The 15,625-nt window shown below is 38.4% G+C and overlaps 1 protein-coding gene across 2 annotated transcripts in view; it reads left to right on the top strand.

Moving 5' to 3' along the window:
• LOC127641069 (adhesion G-protein coupled receptor D2) overlaps window positions 1-15,625 on the top strand; it is a 306,626-nt gene that overhangs the window by 187,203 nt on the left and 103,798 nt on the right. The window lies entirely within an intron of this gene.

Here is a 15,625-nt window from a genome sequence, read left to right as displayed (position 1 = left end):
GTCCTCACACGTCATTCTTCCCACAGTTCAGAACCACTGGAATGGAAAGCTGCAGTTAACAAATCTGACCATCAAAGACAACAAGCTTAACCTGAATGAACAAGGCAAATGTAATGTAGACATGGCAGTCTACATTTCTTAATATATATATATATCTTTTTTTTTTTTAAACAGACACTGCACCCTAAAATAGATTTATAAAACAGAGCATAACACAAGAAGGACATGATTGCCAGATAAATTCTTCATAGCCTCAGACTATCCAGAAACAATTACAAAGTCTCTATGACCTAGTATAAATAACACAGATTTTTAATAAATATATTAACTTAAATATTTTCAACACAAAATCCATTCGTCTCTCTTTGCGAATGAACATCTGTTGTAAAAGTCTCCCCCTTGCTGAAGCTTTGATTTTAGCTGAAAACCTTTCTCGATTTTTAATCGAAACTAACTTTGCCAAATCCACATAGGTTCCACGTAGGTTCTTTGATGCTAACACGGCAGATATCCATTTTAGCTTTTCATTTTTATTTATTTATTTTTCTCCCCAAGACCGTCAATCTGCTCATCTTATCACGTGGCTTGTTGAGCGCGTTACCACGGAGACATAGCGGGTGTGGAGGCTTCACACTATTCTCCGCGGCATCCACTCACAACTCACTATCACCCCACCGAGAGCAAACTATATTATAGCGACCACGAGGAGGTTACCCCATGTGGCTCTACCCTCCCTAACAACCAGACCAATTTGGTTGCTTCGGAGACCTGGCTGGAGTCACTCAACATGCCCTGTACTCGAATTTGCGACTCCAGGGATGGTAGTCAGCGTCTTTACTCGCTGAGCTACTCAGGCCCCCCCTGCATTAGGTGAACTTGAAGGTGTTGACACTAAACTGAAATCTAGCATATCACAAGTTACCCAGAGTGACTGAAGGTAGGAGCTTCTGATAGGCTAACTAATTTCGGTAAACATGCTTAGCTTGACCATTTGTAGCAAGCATGGTTCAATTTGAATGAACGTACAGTGTTGAATAAAAGGGCAGAAAACAATGCTTTGAATCAGAGGAAGCATAACGTAAATTGCGTATACCTGAGGGTGGTGCCAAAGTGAATAAATGAATTACTGTCTGTGCTACTCTTTTGAGATGTAAGATGAAGAATTTGTACGAAAACACTAGTTTAAATAAAAATGATATTTAACCCTTTCCCCGCCAGCGTTTTTAAAAAAAAGTTGCCAGCCACCGCCAGGGTTTTTGACGATTTTCGCTAAATTTTAATGGCCCGCAGAATATTTTCTTCCATGAATATTTGAGGATGCTATATATCACAATAATGATCTGAGCCTCTGCTTTTAGGCAAAAAAAAAAACCATTTTATTTTATCTTCATTTGTTCTTTTTTTATTGCGACTTGAACAGAGGTAGGTTTTGTCAAAAAACAACATTTCAGACAAAAAGCTGAGAAAAAGGCATGTTTATGTCTGATATTTTGAGCTTCTCATACTCCACTTCTTCATGTTTGAGACGATCGCAGTCTGTTTCTTTGATCAAAGAGTTGCGTACTCTTTCAAAACATGTGCAGGGGTCTTCCTTACCGTATAACACCTAAAACATGGAAACCCGGAAAATTCCGTGTTTGGCGGGGAAGCGTTTTTTCATAAAACACGGAAAATTCCGTGTTTGGCGGGGAAAGAGTTAAATATTTAATTGTGTCGTTTTTCTTTTCACCCTTCTGTTAGGTAAGCACTGCTTACTTTGCTTATATGGACGGCAAGTCCCTGGCGCAGTTAAAAAACAGGCCAATAGTCATTCGCGCAAAACGTCTTGGTTATTGTTGTAACCTCTATTTGTAGTGACTCTAGGGGTTGTACTTGGGAGCCCCAAACACCTCTGATATTTGAGAAAAGGCCAATGAGTATTGGTGAGTGGAATTTGCATGCAAAGCATGTACTCGACAGCAACAACAAGGCTGGGTCTGCCTCCTCCCAGGGCAGCGCTTGCAGTCATGCCACCTGATCCCTAAAAGGGGCAGTGGGAACCTTGGGCACATAGCCCGGCCGGGGACTCAGGACCACGTGAGAGTATGCCAGACCGAATTCTAGGCACGTATCACTGACAGAGAACGTCTGCAGGTCCCCAACCCTCTTTATGGAAGTGAGCGCAGTCAGGCAGGCCGTCTTCAATGAGAGGGCCTTAGCTCAACTGACCCCAGGGGCTCAAACAGGGCTCTCTGTAGGCCCAGCAGGATTCAACCTCCTGGCTCCTCTAAGGAACCTGAAAATCAGGTCATGCTTCCCCAAGGACTTGTGGTGTGCCGCTATAGCGGCCACATACACCTTCAAGTTGGAGGTGGACAGCCACCTCTCCAACCTCTCCTGCAGGAAGGAAAGCACCGACCTGACTGCACATCTCTTTGGGTCTTCACCTTGGGAAGAACACCACTTTGAGAGGGACAGCGTGTCCGCTGCGCAATTGAGTTCGCCCGGGATGTGAGTTGCCTGTAATGACTTCATGCTTCCCCTGGATCAGTGGCCGAAAACTCAGCAAAGCCAGCAATACCGCCAGCAACTCGAGGCTGTTGAAATGCCAATGCAGTCGAGGTCCTGTCCAGGAGCCGGAGGCTGCGTGCGCATAGCAAACGGTGCCCCAGCTGCACTTGAACATGACTGTCGTGACAACGACATGCCTGGACACTTGTTCTAGGGGAACCCCTGCCCATAGAAATGTAAGGTTCATCCAAGGGCTGAATGTACGGCGACAGATCGGCACAATAGCCACGTGATGTGTACCATAGCGCTATGCCCATCTCGGGACTCGAGTCTGAAGCCAGTGCTGATGTGGTCGCATATGCGGCGGCGTATGCCATATGCCCCAGGAGCCTCTTAAATTGTTTCAGTGTGATTGTTGTTCTTCCCCTGAATGATTTCAGGTAATTCAGCACCAACTGACTCACTCATGAGGCACGCTGTCATAGTGTCAAACTCCATCCTGTGAAAAGAGTTACTCTACACTGGGGAGAGCTTGCTTTTTTCCCAGTTGGCTGAGGTGTCTGAGCACACACAATAGATCTCGAGAGTGAACCATACAGCCCATACACGTGAGACAGCGATTTTGGCCATCAGAGGCGGAGAGATAACGACCGCATCCAGAAACGGCACCTAAGCGGAAAGGCATCTTTAAAAAGACACTCTCCATCAGTACTACTCGTTTAGAGAAAATTTACTCTTTTAATACGCTTAAGTGTGGCTGCTGAGGATCCCAGGGGCATTCTCTGCAATTATCTGTGCGAGAGGGGAAGAACCCGCTGTATTACACCGTATATCCAACAGCCGTCTTAACACTCTCGCTTTCGCTCTTGTAGTCAGAGGTGAATGGAACGGCAGTGGATTCCTCAACACCGCTCGGCTCCGAAGAAAAAATCTGAATGAGTGGTTGCAAGCTGGCTCCTTTTATACCCCTATGTCCGGGGGAGTAGCATACACATTCCACTTGCCAATTCTCAATGGTCTTTTCTCAAATATTAGAGGTTTTTGGGCCTCCCAAGTACGACCCCTAGTGTCACTACATAAACACAACATTGAGTGAGTGACAGATAGGGAACCAAAGTATAGGTTCTTGGGCTTGAGAGTTAGGGTTGAGAGTATATTACAGACTGATCTAATAAAAATGATGTGACTGGCGAAATGTTTGCAAAATAATTTTACATGGTTTCTTACACTTGTCATTGCAGTTCCAGGGTGAAATGTCCACTGAGTTAAATGTTCTCCCTAACAAGTTTTTAATGTTAATGCTCTATTGAGTTTTAAATCTACAATATCTACCTTAAGCTTAAACCTAAGCTTAAAAGCAATTGTGAGAGGAAAAACGCAATTGCTGAAGCAACCATTTCATTTTGTGGTGCTTCTATGACACTTTTGGCTAATGTGTCTGCTCATTACAAGTGCAATGTTCTGTCAGTTGAATTAATGCACAATTTGATTGCGTTCAAACAAGCTTGTACTGTAAATGTAGTTGGTTATGTAATGCAAACTTTAAAATGTAGTGCTTTGGTAAAAGTGTTATAGTGTTACGATACAATATCGTAAGATAGCACTGTGTGAGAAACAGTGCGAAAAGCAAGTGCTTATGAACTGCTTATCTGCCGTTATACTTGTGATTTGTGAAAGTGAATAAAAGTTGTTGCTGTAGCAATATAACTGGGAATATAATGTATATAATTATAATTTTTTTATATTTAAAGATAACTAAGTATAATTATTTCATCGTTATTTATTGAATTACTGTTATATGAGGGTTTTCTCAGCAAATATATGTATATGCAACTAAATGCGATTAATCGTGATTAATTAATGGCGACACCATGTAATTACTTTGATTAAAAATTCCCTCTGTAGGGAACAAATTGTGGCATACAAGGGGTGGACCTGTCACAGCGCTCCATTTATCACAGGCACAAAACGGTCCCAATTTTTCTGCTGACCACCAGGAACCTTTCTGCTAAGCAAATTCAGGAGATGCAGGCTTCTGTATATTCATCTAATCAATACACCTATTTGCAAGCGATCGAGTCGAGACCTCTGGGCAGATTGAAGTGAGGGAATAGCAATAATATATTTCAGACTTAATTATCAGATTTAAGAAATTGTAATAAAAACATGTATGGCTTTATTTTTAACTTAACATTTACAAATTCTGCTATTTATTAAAAACTATTCGGTAATACAAGAATGAAGCGGTATATCAGACATAATGCTCAATTATACAAAATTATTCTTAATAATAAAACCATACATTATTCATAATACTGCAAAATATGTGGAAGCTTGCCAACCACAAATGTATAGCGTGTAGGAAGTCCCAAAAGGAATTAAGAATATTTGTTAACTCTGGACTCTCATTCAAATCAGCAGTTCTGCCACATAAGTATTGACTAGTCAGTTTAGGTCAGCATATTATACCTGATTAAATATTCAAATCACATTTTTCAATGTTGTGTCAAAGCCTGTCGGTCTAATCAACCATGACATGTTTTATTAGGCATTGACTATTCCAATTAATCTCAATTTCAATAACAAATAAAACTAGATAGGTGTTTTTGTATTGTCTACAAGTTTAAAGTAGTTTTAAAAGTTCTACATTTGATGGTTATACATCCATTACAATAAGACAAACGGCCAGCAAGCTATTTAGGTAGATAGTCAAACAGACTGTCACATAGACAGTCAGATAAACCATCAGATAGATAGATGGATGGATGGATAGATAGATAGATAGATAGATAGATAGATAGATAGATAGATAGATAGATAGATAGATAGATAGATAGATAGATAGATAGATAGATAGATAGATAGATACATACATACATACATACATACATACATACATACATACATACATACATACATACATACATACATACATAGATAGATAGATAGATAGATAGATAGATAGATAGATAGATAGATAGATAGATAGATAGATAGATAGATAGATAGACAGATAGATAGTTTTTACGGTTGGATTTTGAATTAACAAGCATTCCGTTGAAACGTTTGTACATTCCATCAATGTAATGGGATTTTTTGAATATTTGATCATCTGCTGTGCAAAAACCATAAGTCCAGTTAGTTAGAACAGAGTTTGGTCGATGTACTTTTAAAGCTCTAAGAAAAGTTACAATTGAAATTTTTTATCTTGGTTTAGGGATTTTGTAAAACCCTAAACAATGTCTGCAGAATAACAGTATGTTGGCTTTGTCAAGCCAAACATAATATTTTTACTCAACTGATCATTAGGTTTAGGTTTGGTATTTGTGTTGTGGGGTAGAGTTTATAAAATATGCATTCCTCTTCACTATATTATAGCCTGTACAGGTAAAACACAACTCGCTTTTGGTGCTCCTCCGTGGAATATTTCACCTGGAAAATGGAGCTCACATGTGCTCATACGCCCAACAACACTTCCCACCTTGGCCACTGGGGGCAGTTTTTCGAACTTCGGTAAGCACAGATTGATTTTAGCTAAAGAAAAGTCAACCTGCTGTTTCCGATTTCACTGTGAGGTCAGTCTGATTTTTTCATTGCAGATTCAAAACTCACGATCAATACCAAAAGCCGCTCTCATTGGTTGATGAGGGTGCTGTGATTCTCGTCAAACTGGAGAATTGCATATCTTGCAGAGTATGATTGATCAATAAAGGGTGTATAAAGAAAATAAACAAAACTTATTCTCAATAGTAGGTATCTGGGAAGATAGATTATGGTAACAGCCAGTAAGTTATGGATCATGCTTCTATGTTTTTAAAACCCCTGGCAGATGTATTGAATGGGAAACCTTGTGTGGGAGAAAATAGACCTTTATTGATCAGAAACAAGTGGAGCTTGCAAAAAAAAGACATGAAAGGAATTGGGTGAAAGCTACTTGCATTGAGGAACCAAGGCTTTCTCACTCAAGAAATGCGCAGCATCTATATTTCTTGTCTGACTGAATTGATGCTTTAATTTGAATGAATATTTCCTTTGCATTCATATGAAAAAGACAATCATACGTAATCCACTTTACACTAATATTTCACATTTCAGAGTGATATCAATATTGAGATATTGTGGGAAATGGAATCATTGCCAGTTTTTCTTGGATTTTAGTTAGATCAGTTTCAGACAAGTAAAGAACAAGTCTGTCTCATTGCATTCCAGACATTTCAAATGACATCCAAGCACGTCTTCTGCCGAATTGTTGTTCTCAGTCGCTAGCACGGATTCCCAAATAATCCCATTTCCTTTCCCTCCTCCTGAGAATGGCTGCACGCAACTCAACCGATCTCAACCAAAACTCTGGTTCTGGCCCAAATCAAACATCCAGGTCCTTGCTGCAATGGTGTGGTCTCAAAATACTTTGTCTGTGGCCATACAATTAAGGACTTAGGTGTGGCAGAATAGAAGAATGTGGAAATCGGATCTTTGCAGAGAGCATGGCCCCACACCCTTTAGTCTTGGCTTCCTGCGAATGCCACATGCAGCCGTATATACTAGCGAGACACACCGAGGGTTCTCCTCCATTGTTCGGCTCCATTCAACCCTCTGCTGAGACATCAGAGGAGACCGGGGCCAGACTCTTCCCCCATTGCCTTCCCCTCTGTAACCCATGGGACACCAATGGGAACCTATCCATCAAACAGATGACATTTGAACCTTGTTTTGGGAAGAGTTGCTTTTGGTGTCTCTGAATCTACATAGTAAACCCTGATGTGATAGGTATGACAATTTAGTTATAATTACCTAAATATTCACTATTAGTCAGTTCACAAGTAGCATATACTGTGTGGTTTAAAAATAATACGTGTGGATTGTATGTGTCAAATAAATTCTACTTTATTTATAACCATAAGTTTTCCATGGTTCTTATTGGTTAATTGGCCTAACTTGTTAGAGCTGAGAATACATTCTGATTGAATTTGACCCAACCCTGCTCACTGGGCTGTAAATGTGTTCTTTGATCATTATCTTGACCAACCGTTATGAAAAATGTGGTCTTTCCTCATTCAAGTAGATACTACTATACTTTACTTTCTTGCTTTCAAAGGGACTTTGTCACCATCCACTTTCATTGTATAAAAAAGATCCAGTGAATGTGATTGGTGACTAAGGCTAATATTCTACCTAACTCTCCTTTTGTGTTTCCCCAGACGAAAGAATGTCATATGGGTTTGTTCCAACATAAAGACGAGTAAATTATGACTACATTTTAATTATTGGGCAAGCTATCCAATTAATTACGTTTTTCAATGAGGCAATGCATTTACTCAAATGCTCTTAGTGCATTGAACTTGTTTGGGTTGACTGTGTGCATAGAAAGTTGTAATTCAGTATAGGTGTGAAATAAAAAAAGTTATTAAGTTTTCAATTGTCAGATGTTAGCAAAATGGACGCAGACACAATAGATGACCTGATAACACTGGACAAGATAAATGGATCCAAACAGGAAAAGGTACACAGCCTGTTAAGCTGTACATGGCCCCTAGAGTCACACAGATATCCTCCCTTTTAAAATCTTTGACACACTCATACATCTTTATAAAAGAGCTGTGATTACACAATACAGCACAAACAAGGATGGTTGGTGCTGAATTTATACAGAATACAGTCTCACATTAATATGTGGGTAGTTGACGCATAACATGTTCTTTGACTTTTACCAACATCAAGATTTCAGGTTAAAATATATATTTGTATGAAGTTGTTCACTTTTTAAAAACACCTTTATTATGTGAGTAGTTAACTTTAAATGGTCATGTAGTAAGACAAATGAATATTTAGAAGTAAATATTCCATGTGATACCATCAAAACAAAATCAACAACACTTCTGACACTCGCATGCTCTTCAAAACTTTCACATTTCTCGTCTGCCCTCCTCCTCCCCCATCCTCTCTAACAGCTGATGACTTTGCCACTTTTTTCACAAACAAAACAACAAACATCAGCAGTCAATTAACCACATCACAAGTGTCCAAGGTGTCCAAGTCATACAGAATAGTTACCGGGCTACCTCAGGGTTCAGTGCTTGGGCCCCTTCTCTTTTCCAATACATGAGATCACTCAGATCTGTCATTCAGGCATATGGCTTTTCTTATCATTGCTGTGCAGATGATGCACAATTCTAACTCTCATTCCAACCTGACTATCCTACAGTTGCTGCATGGATCTCAGCCTGATTGATAGACATCTTGTGCTGGATGAAAAGCCAACTCAACCTAGTGAAGACAGAAAGTTTGCAGTCAGCATGTGAACAGCGCCTCGTGTTGCCATCTCACAGAGGAACATCATCACTTTCTCTGACTTTCATTTTCTACATTCCTCATTGGTGGAACAACCTTCCAAACTTAACCTAAGCAGCTGATTCTCTAGCTACTTTCAAGAGTCATCAAAAGATGCATCTCTTTCATGAGCACCTGACCCAATCCTACTAATGTCTTCTTTCTTTATTAAAAAAATCTCACTCCATTCTTTTACCACTCTCTCCCCTTCATCCTTAGTTGTACTTCTCTGAGTAAGTTGTAACTCTGTTTTGCAGAAGTGACTCATTTCATTGCCTCCTTATGACGAATCGCCTTTGCTTTATTTATTATTTGTAAGTCGCTTTGGATAAAAATGTCTGCTAAATCAATCAATTTAAACCACATGTAAATGAATATGAGCTCATAAAAGCAGAATGCATTATAATTACAAAAGAAAAATTATGCTTAAAAAAGTTTTAGATGTAGTATAGCACATCACATTTCAGGACATGTCAATGTCTCAGAAAATGAAGTATCTTTGCCTGAATGTATCTAAATCTCATACAAAGCATAGCTACAATGGAAAAACAGAGATTTGGTGAAAGGATGAATGGAAAACAAATTGAGTCATCCCTCAAAAGGTATGATATCTGACAACCATGAAATAGGCTTTGAAGTAATAGGGCACTTTACCTTGACTCTTGAAGACTCCAGAACTACACAGGTATTCTCAACCCTCAAACTGTTTTTTTCTTCAGGTTCTCCCCTTCTCATCAAGGGTCTGTTGTCTCCAGTCCAAGCTCTTTTGATTGATATGTTTTAGTGAAATTAGCATTCTGTTCTGGAGACTTGGCACCTGTAGACATCTAACATTCAAAGTTATAACAAAACTAAATTTCCTTGATTTAATAAAAACGCAGTTCATTCGTACATAATTGACTTGAAAAAGAACCACAATTAATTTCACTGAAGTTGACCTACTTTTTATTTCCATGCTTTAAATTACTTTCTAGCTAGTTTTATTTTTACAACTTCATACAGATCGCATTTTTGTGTCAAGAAGGCAAGATGTAGCGTAACTGAACCATTTTTCATTTTCATCCAGACAAAGTTTCTCAAGACGCGCTTTTAAAAGTCAAAGTTCTTTTAACTTGACATGGTGCGAGACAGAAAATAGAAAGAGATCGATGTGGTACAATGGTAAAACATGTCCATCCAGAGCATGTTTACATAGAAAAACTATTTAAAAACAGCACAGATTGACAGACGGAAAAACAGCGTGTAGTTTGTAAACGGCCTCCATTTTCTGTTGCATGTCGATGACTCGACTGAATTACACTTGGCCTACTTTTTCCAGCTTAAGCAAAACCACAGCATAATGGCTTTAGTTAATGGAAACTAAGTCGGAAACTAGGGACAACCTCCAGGCGGGATTTCCTGACATGACTGTATCAATACGTTTAACATGTTCCTCTTCCATGTTTTACAATCAGACCGCAGGCCCCCACCGGACAACCAAACTCTTCCCACATAAAACAAGTCAGCATGTCCATTCTGTGCAGCTTGGAAAGACATTGATAAATCTTCTTAGAGCAAGATGTCATCACTGGTCTCCACCCCTTGAAGAAGTCCTCCACTGTCCTATATGTGTTGTAAGTTTTTAACATGTTGAAGTCATGAGATCCTTTAAAGGAATAGTTCACCCCAAAATAAAAATTCTACCATCATTTACCTAACCTCATGTTGGTCCAGAATATATGGAAAGTATATGAAACATATGTTAATGTTGTAAATTAATACATCCTATTTACTTTTGAGCTGCCATACTATTTGTGTAACCTGCTCTGTCATACCACCTACCATTTAATATCTAACACTTGCCTCGTAGCATTAGTTTTGTAATTTATTTATATATATTTTTTTTTTGTCAGCTGCAGTTCAGTTTTATGGGAAAAGGAGTCTGGATCTAAGGGCTACTGCTTGGACAGAGTGAATTTTTACCAGTTTGTTTTACCAGTTTGAAATATCTGAGGAGTTATCCAACAGGGCAAACAACCATGTTCACTGGAGATATTTCAGATGAGACAGTTATAGTTTCCATAGAGGAGCTACTCTGAGGTATACTTCAGACATGTGCACTCACTGAGCACTTTATTAGGAACACCTGTACACCTACTTATATATGTGATAATCTTATCAGCCAATCGTGTGGCAGCAGTGCAATGCATAAAACCATGCATATATGGGCCAGGAGCTGCAGTTATTGTTCACATAAACCATCAGAATGGGGAAAAATTTGATCTCCGTGATTTGGACCGTGGCATGATTGTTGGTGCCAGATGGGCTGGTTTGAGTATTTCTGTAACTGTTGACCTCCTGGGATTTTCATGTACAACAGTCTCTAGAATTTACTCAGATTGGTGCCAAAAACAAAAAACATCCAGTGAGCGGCAGTTCTGTGGACAGAAATGTCATGTTGATAAGAGAGGTCAACAGAGACTGTTGACTGTAGTCTAACCTCATATGTAGATTTGAAGACTACTGATGATTTGTCAGTGTCTTATTTATTATGTTTATTATCAGGCAGACCATGATACCTTCATGATAATACAAATCTGGGCTCCATCTATAAACTTTAGAGAAGTGTTCTGCATTTGCAGCAGTAGTATTCCAGTAGTTGACAGCAGTATTCCGTTATCCGTTATAATAATTCCGTCAGGTATTATTATATTCATTTCTAATAAACTCAATTCATGCATATACCAAAAATGAAAATAATAATTCACAGTAATGTATGAGCATATTGACCGGTGACATCACTGTGACATCACTGTGACATCACTGTATGATCACGCTGCCTTTGTGACCAAAATTCCATTTACTTTCAGACAGTGTGCTGCACTTGATGCGACAAAAGCCAGCAAAAGTTTTGTTTTTATTTATAAATCTTGAAAAAGTGATACTGCAGTTTACTTACAAAAGCCAACATTTTATTTTTCTTTCATTAAAGTTTTATCTTTCAGGTGACGGCTTCATTTCACCCAAGTCAAGCAGCAATGAAGGGGGAGAACAGAGATAAAACACTTGTATGTTTCTGCTTGACATTTCAGTTCTCTTACGAGAGGTTCTCTCGTATTGCATAAGCTAGCTTACGCTACGGGAAAGATTCATCTTTTGCTTACGCAATACTCGTTCCCTCTTCTAGAGAGAACCGAGGTTACGTAAGGTAACCGATTCGTTATCTGTGTATCAAATACAGTATATATGTTCATATGTTCATTCATGTATATAAGTTCATAACACCCAGACTATGGTATGTCATGATTGTAACACTTTATAATAATAATAATAATAACAAAAGCACTATAATGTCAATTTACAGTATAATTACATTTATTTATGTGTATATACTAATGTTGGTAAATAAACAACACAAGATTATAATGCACAGACTTTATTCACACCGCCATGTGTTATCTGGCCATGTATGTGTGTACATGAATAATTTTAATGGCTTTTTCAGCAGATTCATTCAATGTGAATTGCCAAGGAGCAAAGAAAAGTCATACTGCTCATTATTAAAAATGTATGCTCTATATATTTACTGCTGTATATGTATAATATACTGTATATATTCATTCATTAATTTAAAATGACGTTTGAGCTGTTTCCATCGCGTTGCGATTGTCCAAGAGAGAGATGTGAATTCACACAATATTTTCAAATATTTAAAATTAACAGCAAATATTTTTGATGACATCAACTTACACCCAGTCTTTTTTCAAGATCCTTAACTCAGAGGCTTTTTCGAATTCAAGTTCTGGTGATATAAAAATGATGCCATACACATGCAATTTGCTTCGAACTTCAATTCAATCATTACAAAAACTTGTACCAAAAATTTAATTCATTAATTATTTATGTCATTACACCTTTATGACATCTGTATTGACATTTAGTGGCAGCTCTTGTGTGTGTTCATTAATATAAAAAATGTGGTGCTTAACGTGGTGCTCAAAGTTCAAACAATTGCAAGTTTGACCCCATTGCTGCTGACCTTTTGAAGTAAATGGAACAGAATGCAGCTGGACGCATTTTCAAAATTTGACATTATGTCCTTTTTTACTTTACATGGCGTATAAAAAACCTGCGTGAGATGCTGAAAAAACACTGAGATAAGTTGTAACAGGAAAAGGCATCAGTCTAAATGTTGTAACAGTAAAAGACATCAGTCTAGCGAATGTTTACATAGATAACAATTTAACAAGCAGCGTGGATGGCCACAAAAAATCATTTTGTGTGAATGTAACGCATCCGTTGTACAACCTCCTTAAAGTCGCACTCAAATTTCAAATAATTTCAACTTTGACCTCGTTGCCGCTGACCTTTCAAAGTGGCAGCCACTAATCACTGTGCAATTTGCATATAGGCAAAATAATACGTCCAACTGTACATCATGTTTTACCACACCAATGATGTCCTTTATACAAAGCAACAAGAACTGTTTTAAAACTGTTTATAAAAACTTGGGGCAACTTAAACCATAAAACCTTTATAACCTTTCTAATTTTTTCACTTCTCAAAATGCATGTTTTCAATATTTACTGTTCAGTCCTCCCTTGTGATGATTTTTGCCAGGCATGATGCTGGTGTTGAGCGATGCCTTGACACCCCTATGCAAGTCATGTGGAAGCTGTTTACAATAATATAGAAAGAGTATATTTTTGCATGGATTTGTACAAATGTGTTGAAACTGGTTAGGGGCAGGAAGCACTGTAGTATATCAACTTCTCCTGCAAAAATATAGAAGTGGAAATTAATCCAGAGTAGCCGAGCTGTGGCTTGGGAAAAATTGCACATGCCACAATTTGCAGAACCTGGCATGGCCCTGCTCCATGCCTCCCTTCTTTTTCAACCGTCCAGGAGGAGAAAGACAGGGTTGATGAAATAAAAAAAACACATACATGAGGGCCGATGACAAAGTCCAGATTCAGTTGTGTTGACCACACATGGATTTGGGGATTACGTGTCGATTATCATGTTTCAAACATCATCTTGTGGTGGAGAGCTACATTAATCAGAAGAGAAAAATAACACATTTAGAGGGGGAAACAGACAACAAGACAGACTTGTCAGGAATCGATTTGAAAATAAAGGTCCCACATGGACCTATTTAATGTAAAGGAGTGCTGAGGCAGATATTCTTATACTGTATATTTAGGGTGTCATGTAACCCTAGTACAATGTTGAGGAAAAATGACTTTGTGCATATTCCAGAGAAAATACACTGAGTACAGTCTTCTAATATGTAGGTGAAACTGCCTCAAGAGGTGAATGTGGGATCAATGCAACAGTTCAGGAACTTTGTCAATAGGAAACAGCAGGTAAAAATCAAATGGGGTCAAAAAACATAACAAAAAAAAGTCACGCCTCCGATTTATTTTTCCTTTTTTCATTTCTGTCGGCCACAGGAAGAGATAGGAAGCCCAGGAACAGGCTTGATCGATGTCGTAGAGTGCAGAGAGGAAGAAACAACATGGAGGGGTGCAGAGGGCTTGGCTATTTTTGCACCGTCACACGGAAATGAGCCATAGTCCAAAGAGGAAGCAGATAGGCCTGAAAGTGTCGCATAGCAACAATAAGCAGGAAAGAAGCTTGTGTTTGTAGACATCTATTGGCAATACACTTGCATGCACAAACTTTGAGAATTCAGACTGCTCTCACTGTGAATTCTGTGATACTTGGTCGACAGTTCTTCAGCTGAAATCGCTCCGTGCTTACCAAAATTCAAATCACTGCCCCCAGTAGCCGAACTGGAAGTGGTGTTGTACATATGGCCACACGTGAGCTCCAGTTTCTGGGTGAAATGTCCACAGGGTGGCACCAGAAGTGAGTTGTATTATTCTTGTAAATGATGTAAAACAGTCAACAGGAATGCATATTAAACTAACCTTTAACCCTAATCCAAACCCCAACCCTAAACCTTACTGTCCCCCCTTAGAGGGAAAATGCAATGTCCTGGAACACCTGGAATTTTGCAATGAAGTTTTCCAGTCATGGAAAAGTCATGTAAAATTAAAAATAATTCCTAAATGTCCTGGAGAATATAATTTTTTGACTGTGTCACAAACAAGGTTTTTGTTACATATACAAAAATATGGTAACAATCGAGACTCGGGATGGGTGTCAAATACACAAATGTATATTGTTTGTTACCGCTGGCCGCTGCGCATTGAGAAACTGTGCGATGCGGAAAACACGGACGGAATTACTGAATCCAGCCATAAAAATGGCATTAGCTCTAAAACGTGAAATGTCAAAGAATTTGACGTATTTGGGATGAAAGTTTATGTTTGAATGATCAAATAATCAAATTAAAATTGCAATATGTCCTAGTGTGATTATTAAACTGCAAAAGGCTGATATCATTTAATAAATACTGTATATAGTCTGTATATGCTGCACGCTATAAAATGACTGTTTGAAGCCGACTGGTTATATACACTGAAAAAAAAACATCATGATCATCACGTGCACTCTTTGTGTGTGTGTGTTTGTGTAGTAGATGAAAGCAGAGAGCAGAGCACTCTGAAGTGTGCAGCACATACAGACTATATATTTATTTAGTTAAATCACAGCTTTTGGGGGTTTAATAATAACACTGGGCCATGCAGTAAACTGCTTATCCGGAGGTAAGAAACTCGATTTAAATGGACACATGAAATGGAGGAAAAAATACAAAACTATATTACTACTGTATAGTAATGTAATGTTTACTATAATTAAATAATAATACAAATGTTTTAAAGCAATATCTCACATATTGCATGTTGTTCTGTGCAGCACT

The sequence above is a fragment of the Xyrauchen texanus genome, chromosome 50 (genome assembly GCF_025860055.1).
Source record: "Xyrauchen texanus isolate HMW12.3.18 chromosome 50, RBS_HiC_50CHRs, whole genome shotgun sequence".
Lineage (NCBI taxonomy): Eukaryota > Metazoa > Chordata > Actinopteri > Cypriniformes > Catostomidae > Xyrauchen > Xyrauchen texanus.
Note: the sequence above shows the minus strand (reverse complement) of the source record. Positions and strands in the feature narration are given on the sequence as shown.